Below are 10,213 nucleotides of genomic sequence, written 5' to 3' on the forward strand. Positions count from 1 at the left end.
GCTAATTGAAATGTTGCTTACAATTTGGCATTCTATGACATACTAAAAGTTAACTCAATGGCGAACCAGACTATTAGTACAGAGGCCCTGTGACTTCCATGACTTGATTCTCATCATGTATACTTTGAATGTAACTCATAAAGCACGACAAGACTGTTCTTGTATTTAAATGAAGGAAGTGGATACAGTTACTGGGTTAAATGGAAATACAGTATGCTATTCCCAAGGAAGGATAAGAAAGGAATCTTGTTCAAAATTCAAGTAAATATAATCCCGACCATGACTTCACTTTACTAAATAGCACACGTTTTAGGTATAAAGCAACGTTCCATTGTGATACTATGCACCTAGTGCAAGGTTTCTGCCGTCAAGTACAAGTCACTGCTTCCTCATTAATAAGCCAGTTGCTCCTAAAATGTTATGTTCAGGCAGTGGAGGCTCTTGGGCTCTTACACACTTTTTTTCTGCGTTTAAATGCAGGTTTGAGCACAAATAAACGCATTTACAAATTGGTTCCATTATGTTCTGCCTAGTTGTACTCATGAGCATTCTGTTTTGCGTTTTATTCCATTTGCATTTTAGTGCTTTTGTTTAGACGCAGCATGCTGCATTTTCTTGCATATTAAACGCGCATTCAGTAGAACAGAGGGTTGCATTTGGAATGGAAAATAACGCACTTAGTTGCACAATATATTCATTTTTTCACATTCAGCATGCATTTAATGAAACACAGAAAAAAGGATCCTTTCAGTAGCTGCTTGCCCAGGAGTCACAGAACAGCCTAACAGTAAGTTACTATGGCCATAATTCATTTAATTTAATTTAGAAATCTGATATGGGGCTAGACATATTGCCTCTGGTCATGTGACATGTGCTCTGATAAAAATCCGCCACGTCATAAAAAAAATTGGCGCGCATAAAAAATTTCACGTCCCATTGACTTCAATGCGTTTCTCAAACTTTTCACCAATTCCCCCCTCACTAGAAGTAATCAGATAACAGCTCCCAGACAGGAGATTACAGTTTATTGGTAGATAAATACAAGTAAATAAAAATACACTTGTGTTGTTGGTTCAGAAATTTGATATGGTAGAGTGAATTATTTGCAATGTAAATTAGAAATCAAAACAACACCATAAAAATCATGACAGTATCCCTTTAAGACTCCTGTATTAAACTCCCACAGTTCCTTGCACTGATCTGTGATTCTCCATCTTTATAGATCGCTTAACCACTGAGCTGAGGCATTGTGGATGTTGGAGCCTTGGCTGGAGGAAAAGATACCCAGTGCTGGCTATAGCAAAGGACAGACAGATAGCGATTCCTTTTACTAATAAAATCATTTCATTTTTTAATTAATGTATTTCGAAAAGTTGCTTAGAATTGCATTTCTTTTCATCATGCAAAAGTCTATATTTTTTGGCTGGGATTCCCCTGTAAAGCAGATGGAAATCCTACAGAATATTGATATTGTGATAATAATTATTTTTTCATAGCAAACAAAATATTTCATTTTTTTTTACATAGATCTAATTTGTGCCAGGCAGTTTTTGGAGTTATGTTGCCAGTGTGGTTCCTCCAGAACACTTTGGCACCTTAACTGCCTGTGTATCATTAAAACCCAAACAAAAAAACTGGCTAATGCCCACCTCTGATGTCACAGCCCTGCATCCACATAACATGATCATGCCCTTGTAAGTGATTGCTCTGCCCCAATACCATTAGTATCCCCTTTTCTGTTTTTACTGAGGCCAAAGGTAGCAACCCTATTGCAGTATGGTGGGATCAGCCTGTAATGGATCTTAGCCATAAAGCAGGAAAGTACTGCTGATTAAACCACAGCCACACTGGAGTGTGGCAACAGTTTTATCAGGCTAACCGAGCTCACTTCACACCCTAAAATTAGCATGAACTGCAAATTTCACCAAAATTTTGCCAGAAGCATTGGAGTCAATGGGTGTTTTTTCTGCATTGTTTCCCCAACGTTCACCGCTGGAAAAATGCAAACTTTGCCGTGAAACTGTACCAAAAAGAGAGAGTTTGGAAAGCCTATCAGCAATGGTCTGCACCGCTAATCAGCACTGGTGGTGCAGCCAGTAGTTCTGAGCCTCCCTTGTTAGACCAGGAATGATTTTGACCAACTTGAATATATTGCAATAAACAATCCCTGTTTTGTTTAAAGGAGAATTCAACCCTTAACTACAAAAACCCCTACCCTACGTAGACCCCCTCCCTCCTCCCCCAGTCTAGCTGCCCCCCAGGGAAATGCCCCTAATTTTTTACTTACCCCTCTTGCAGATTCAGGGATCACAGTTCACGGCAGCCATACAAAGGGTAGGGGTATTTGTAGTGCCGAATTTGGGAGCCGAATACAAATATAATATATATATATATATATATATATATATATATATATATATATATATATATATAAAGCACTGCGTATCTTGACAGCGCTATATAAATAAATGATGATGATGATATATATATATATATATATATATATATATATATATATATATATATATATATATATATATATATATATATATATATATATATATTACTCATATTTTTTTTAATATTTTTACTTATTTATCTTTTTAATTTTTTAAAATCCCTGGCGACAGTATTGCGAAAATGAAACTATTGCGAAAATGAAAATGTAATATTAGTTTCAGCATACTGAAATAATAAACTTTCTAAATACAATCTATTAAATATTCTGTACTGTTCTGAAATAGTCAAGTTTATTCACTATTCCTCTCTCAGCATCTGTTTCTGTCTTCATGCAGGAGTTGGGTGTCAGATATTCATTAACAGTTAGAACCAATATATATCTTATAGGGGGGTTCATTTTGCCTAGAAGATGTATTAAAGCAAACTCTATTAAAATCACCAGACATCTTGTCTCTCTACATGCAGAATTTGTGCAAAAGGCAGTTATTTTGTGAGATTTAGTTTGTGCTGGAATCAGTTATTTAAATGAGCTCTAATACATCTGCTAGGAAAGGAGCTCCCCCTATAAGATATATTGGATCTAACTGTTAATGACTATCTGACACCCAACTGCTGCATGAAGACAGAATGAAGAGAAACAGATGCTGAAAGAGGCATAGTGAACAGAAACGTAAACAGAAATGATGCAGAATATTTTATTGATTGTATTTACAAAATTTCTTATTTCAGTATGCTGAAACTTATATTAAATTTTAATTTTTGTGATAGTTCCCAAGTGGGAAAACTTAGGGCAGAAAGCTGGTCACCAATGTTTGTTTTAACTTGGGGGGAGCTGGCCACCAATGGTTTTTATATTGGGGGAGGTGCTGGCCACCAAAATTTTTTTGGGGGGCCTGACCACCACTGTTTTCTTTTTAACTCGTGGTGGGCGAGTCTGGCCACCAATTAATAAAATATTCTTTCATGGGAGCTACGCAAATGAGGCGAGTTGAGAAAGTAGCCTTGAGTTACCAGGGGTGATAAAAAGCTACTTCTAGTAAATTCAAGAGACAAATTTTCATTTTTTAAACCAGAAACACTGCTCTTCTACTGCAAGAGAATGCAATGGCACGCTCTGCATTTAGCGTTCTGGACCCCCTGAAAAGGTGAGTACTGGGGGGAGAGGGGTGGAAGCACAGAAGCCTCAGGGTGGAAGGGGTGGCTGTACTCTTTCTAAATATAGATTGAATTGCAGCCATAAAGCAGAACAGGACTGCTGTACTATGAGAAACATATGCTCTAATGATATGAATTAACTATACTTTTATGCTTAAAAAAGACAATAAGACAAATGCTAAGTAATGTGATGATTGTCCCCTTCATCATTATTCTATTAAGATTTTGGCTTAAGTAAATCCTGAAGCCTCAGAGGAATGGGTTAATATCAGGTGGGATGCCATTGTGAGTATAGTCTCTGCATTGCTGTCTTTAGCAGATAATGGAACGCCAGGCTCCTCTGCTGCCAATCAATACCATTAAAGTCCTCAACTTCCAAAAATAGTTATAAAATATCAATTACATACATTTTCATTAGCTAAATGTAATTATTAGGGATGATTTATTGATTGGGTTTGTCTGTCAGTTCCTTGGCGGGCTGGACGTGGAGCTGTGCCAGTCGTGAGAAATTGATGGATGGAGCAGTGGGCAGCCAAACCCACATTGGCCAGATTGCCTGAGGATGACCCCAACTGGCTGGAGGGGAGGGGGAGCAGTTTAATTGGAGGATACTGACCCCTTTATTTTAAAAAATGAAGTGAGTCTTCCCATTGCCGCAGACTGACCTTTCTGTAATCAATTAGAGGGTGTGTACGAGGCTGAAACCAAGATGAAAAATAATACTTTCAATAGATAAGATGCTGCCAGAGACCTATTTGGGGGGGGGGTGGAATTGGTAAAATATCCCTACCCGCAATGGACCTCCGTGTAAGGAATGGGCTGATTCCTCCTAGACAGACATAGGTATCTAGAAAAAGGATTAAGTCAATCTTGATTGGGTGGCAGTCTATTGTCCCCCTACATATAGGGCTACAATGATGACCTCCCTGATTAAAATCTGATCGATTATTGATTCGCAGGGCATAAGGTTCACACCCATGTGCATTTGTTATCTTCGCCAAAGTTGGCTTTTATAGCCATATTCATCTAAACTAGCAGTACCATGGAACAGACAGGAACAGGTGACGTCTTCTGTATCACCTGGTAGGGAAGGGTTGGATGCATTGAATATAACATGAACCCAAAGCATAGTGGTGCCCCCAGTGAAGACAGGATAGGGGGTGCTCTGATTGAGGCTCAGGCAGAGCAGGGTCTTGGCAAGCAATATGGCATCACACACTTACTCATGCTCAGAGAAGAAATGCTTCATGCACACGTTATAATGTGTTGCACTATGTGCCTATGGTGGGACTTTGCTTTATAAAGAATTGAAATTCAAAAAGTCACCTTTTGCACCCAGCAGGAGAAAGTGCAGCCAAGACTTGCCCAGGGCTCCTATTCACACAGGTGATAAGTGTATTTGTCTCCTTCCCAGCCTGGGAACCAAGCTTTTTACTCTCTGCCTCTGACACACAGAAAAATTACTCACTGTCTAGGAAGCCCGCAACATTGGTTGTAAATGCAGCCAAGATGTAGCAGATGTGTAACCATATGAAACAGAGCATTGACTTTGTATGCCAAACGGCAGTCAGTGCTCAAGGTGTTCTATGGCACAAGCATCAGGCTGGGCCACAAGACATGGATCTCGGCTTGCAGATAAACACTGGCCGCTGTTCCTCTTCTGCGTCTGGAATCATGACCTCAACTCGGGAGTAGGCCACCGTGCCAGATTTCTGTGCTGTAACAGAACATTTTGCATTTCACTCCAAAATCCACAGTACCTGAAGAAAAGAATGGAAGCAGTGGGGCAATGGATTCTCTGCCTGCCTGTTTTGTGTGGCCCTAGTCTTAGACTAAAGCTACCCTCTGCCGACCAGCAGCAACCCTAAAACTTAGGCAAACCCCAGAGAGGCTTCAGTAAACTGCCATAGACTGGTGCTATATGCTAGGACTAGGGGGTTGGTTGTCTTATGTGCTTAAAATGCCAAAGGGGATAGATCTTAGGCTGGGTGCAATATACAGCTTCTTCTAAGAGCCTAATATTGTGTTGTATCTACTCAACGAGAGCACCTAGGGCTCACATAATGAACAGTAAGAATCCGACAGTCCATGTTGTATATGAATATGAAGCATTGCTCAATTGTTACACAAGAGTTACTCAACAGCAGTGCCCCTGCTTCTCTCCTGCGGACTACAGAAGTGCTCCTGCTGTACAGATCTTGCTCCAAACTGCCCTGTATGTACTGAGCTGTCTATGGCGCAGACGTCCTGTTACAAGAATCACAGGGTAACAGACAACTTCTAACTGATAATAACCCCAATCAATACAGATAAAACACATTGCCTCTTGCTGATATCCTTCATTTAAATATCTGCTACTGGATCAGGATCACTTTGCACTGCTATCAGCATCCCTAGCTATGCAAACATTCCTTATTTACTAGCCACTTCAAACTTTGGCTTAAGAGCCCATTGAACCTCTCTAGAAGTGCCCTATTTGTTTAGCTAGCACCAACACATTTACACAGCACTTTAGTCCCAGTGGAGCTTACAAAGCAACCATTTTTTACCCATGAGCCACATTCAACTTGGGGAGCAACGCAAGCATGAAAAAAGTTCTGGTAATTCCTATGTAGACTTGAAATCTAAAGGAGACACTGTTTGGCAGTACATCTAGTTTTATGCAGCCAAAACTTTCCTTCAAGCCTGGAATTCAAAAAATAAGCACCTGCTTTGAGGCCACTGGAAGCAACAGCCAAAGAGTTGGGGAACAACACGTTGCTCGCAAGCCACTGGTTGGGGATCACTGTTCTAAGGTCTCTATCGTATTCAGTTATACCATACAATAACAACGGTGTTAAGTTTTTTCAGGGGCTAATTATCCTGCAGGAGTATGGAAGGAAACCAGAGTATCTGGAGAAGATCCACTCAGAACTGAACCCTAGTGTGCCACCAAATACCTATGGCTGTAACCAGATGAAAAAGCACCTGAACCCCAAAGCTTGAAGGGGCACACATATATCCCAGAGAGATAAAACTATAGCCTCATACAAGAAACACTTTATCTCTAAGGACTTCAGGTCCAGCAAGTCAGGGCAACCAAGAAAAAGGAGATCAATGGCTCACCTAATTCCTATCTATTATTCAAAATGAACAATTGGCCAACTCTATGGAACCAGTTGGGCAACACTGCAATAGAGCAATGACCTAGTAGCTTACTAGAAGTTGACTAAGCAACACTGCTGGAGCCTAAGCTTTACAGCTGTCTTTATGCACCCAATAAGTCTAGGATTGGGATTCCCTCAACCCGCTAAACCCACATACTCTTCTACTTCTTTTGCCCTGACTAAATATTCATGGAGTTACAACCCTGATGTTAATCCCTTAAAGTCAAGCTAAAAGCATGTCCATGTCATTCTGGCATGGGCCCAGTTGCCCATCAGTGTGTGCAGATTATTTTAGCTAGCTTTGCCTTCAAAGTACTTCCACATTTGTTCTCTCCCTATATATTTATGACCCAAATGTGTGTCCGTCAGCTGTATGATATATCACCAGTGCGAAGCATATAAAAGAGAGCTCTCCAAACATAATTTGCCTTTATCTTCCTAGTTTGAGGAGCGCATTGATTTTTACTTTCAGACAAATACAGTTATCATTGGACACAAACTAGCCATGAACTATTTATGATCTCCACGCGATTGCAACAGAATTGCTTCTGGAAAGGCAGCTATTGATTTTCTATTTGGGAAGAATTTTGCAAAATTACGTTACTCTTTTTTTTCTTTCTGAAAGGCATTTTATTTTTATTACAAGGGTGGGTGGTGGCAGCTGCAGGGGAAATAAAATTTTGAGTTTTATCTTGCAGTAAAAATTAATGAAGATGTGCCCCATGGCCATAGTTGTATATACTGGTACAGGAGTTATATGCAGTAATGACATGCACCCGGCATTTTCTCATCTCACTTTAGCAGCCAGAGATCAGGGACACCGGTCAATTAACAGTTTAATACCCTGACATCAACACAGTTAGCTGCATATGAACACAATACTCTTTGCTGCAATTACATGGAAGGTGCTACAGGTGACCAGAACCCCACAGGAAATTTGGAAAACAAAAGTGCAATAATAAAGTATACACAATATAAGTTTTGCTCTTATCCAGGGACAAAGGAATGCTGCCAAGCATGTTAAAAACCTAGGCCAAAAAGGCCAACTATAAGGACAGTTCTGAACTATCCAACCGTTCCTCAACTCCTAGTACACAGACTATAACATATACAACATTTAAGGGTTCGATTTGTAGGATTTCTAAAGACAACACAGTTTCCCATATATGTATTTCTTCCATAGCCTTACTTGGATCCATGGACCTGCAGTTCTGATTGGTTGTCAGCTCCTATACTATGCTTTGCCAATGAATAAATGCAGCAAGTAAGTAAATGACAAAGCAACGGCCTTGTAATGCAGAGCTGCTAAATTCCTGTTGGAGATTGGTGGTACAGGTATGGGATCCATTATCCGGAAACGCATTATCCAGAATATTTCGAATTAAGAAAAGGCTGGCTCCCATAGTCTTCATTTCTCTATAGTAATGAAACAGTACCTTGTACTTGACCCAAACTAAGATATAATTAATCCTTATTGGAAGCAAAATCAGCCTATTGGGTTTATTTAATGTTTACATGATTTTCTAGTAGACTTAAGGTATGAAGATCCGAATTATGGAAAGATCCATTATCCAGAAAACCCGGGCCCAGGCCCCAAGCATCGGGATAACAGGTCACATATCTCTACTAGCCTGCAATATTGTGCATAATTTTTTTTTTTAGAATGTCTTAATTTGCAAAAATGCACATATACAGTACATAGTGTAGTGACAACATATTGTACCATATATGGAACTAGATAAGCAATTTGTGGGTTCTTTCCATAGTAGAAAGTAGATATGTTTTTATATTTTAAAACAAAATCATTTAAGTTCCAAGAAACTACTCGTCAGTGCCACACTGGCCCCCCTGTACCAGCTTGTTACCCACTGTAGTAAGGGTTGCCACTGGGCTAGCATTTTACTAGCTTAGCCAGTAAAGCAACTGCCAAGCCAATACTCATTGGTGGAGCTGATGACCTGCTTTGTTATATCCATTAGTTGAGACTCTGGCTCACCCCAGTCTTATCCTTTTCCTTTTCTGATCTGTCCAGAATTTGACCCCCGCCCACCCATACTCGCTTCACCCCATTTGCATCATTACCAGGTCCTTTGAGTCACTGCTTTTCCACTACAGATCTCCCTTGAAAAATGTGGCAAACCTAGTCGTAGTTGCAGTGTCTGCTTTGTGTATAGTTACAACAAAGTCCAGACTTAGGTTAAAAATAGACAGCATTTAATATGTTAGATTAATATGTTGGACTTTTTACAGACTGCAAGCCTTCCCATTAACTATGCATAAAGAACAGTGCTCCCACTTTGCCATTTATATTACATACAAATTACACACAATGGCAGAACTATATTATACAGGTATGGGGTTCGTTATCCGAAAAACCATTATCCAGAAAGCTCCAAATTACAGAAAGGCCCTCTCTCATACACTACATTTAATTCAAATATTTTAACATTACTTCCTTTTTCTCTGTACCTAAAAACCTAAAACAGTACCTTGTGCTTGATTCAAACTAAGATATAATAAATCCTTATTGGAAGCAAAACCAGCCTATTGGTTTAATTAATGTTTAAGAAGCAGACTTAGGTTATGAAGATCCAAATTACAGAAAGATCAATTATTTGGAAAACCCCAGGTCCCAAGGATTCTGGATTAAAGGTCCCATACCTGCATGTACCAAGTAGTACAAAACGAAGCAGCTGAATTGTTACGTGCAACATTTTTAATTGGAATTCAGTGAAACAGTACAGAATTTGTTGCATTTTGGAAACTAGAGTAGTAGTAGAAGTCATGTGTCTCATAATTTCAAGATTTGAGACACATGCCACTGGGGGTCGAACAGAAGCCCCAGATAATTTCTAATTTAACCGGCCATTGCTTTATCACCCTGTTTATCCAAAAGATACCAGTACAAAGAGATGTAATCTAACATAGGACCCCTGCTGCCCCGGCAGATAGATAGCGGCACCTCCCAGGGCTCTACTGGCAGATTACACATTGGCTGTGTAATGGTATCAGCGTGAAACAAAGTCCTACATTGCTGCTACTGGAACATTTTTGGGATTCCAGCCTAACCCACAACCCGTTACCCTAATAATTGTGTCTGTGCCCCAATCATATCTAATTTCCCACAACTCAGTAGCCGAAATGCAAAATCATATTAAAATAAAGTCTGGGAAGGTTTTCATAGACTGACACAAGTTCAGAAGTTTCAAGTTAACTGACAGTACAGTATTAATAAGGAAATCTTATTGTGTGCCCAGGACATTCCCTCTCTGCATATTTGTATTTCTAGGCATAACTGGGGGCAGCCATATTACTTTCCCCCAAACAACCCTATCTTGAAATAGAAATATTGAGAGAGGAGATGTGCTATGTGTGTTTCAGCAATACAGCAGTTGATGTACTTGTACTTGAACTGACAGTACAACATGCCAAGGCACAATAGTATTAATGAC

The sequence above is a fragment of the Xenopus laevis genome, chromosome 9_10S, assembly GCF_017654675.1.
Source record: "Xenopus laevis strain J_2021 chromosome 9_10S, Xenopus_laevis_v10.1, whole genome shotgun sequence".
NCBI classification, from domain to species: domain Eukaryota; kingdom Metazoa; phylum Chordata; class Amphibia; order Anura; family Pipidae; genus Xenopus; species Xenopus laevis.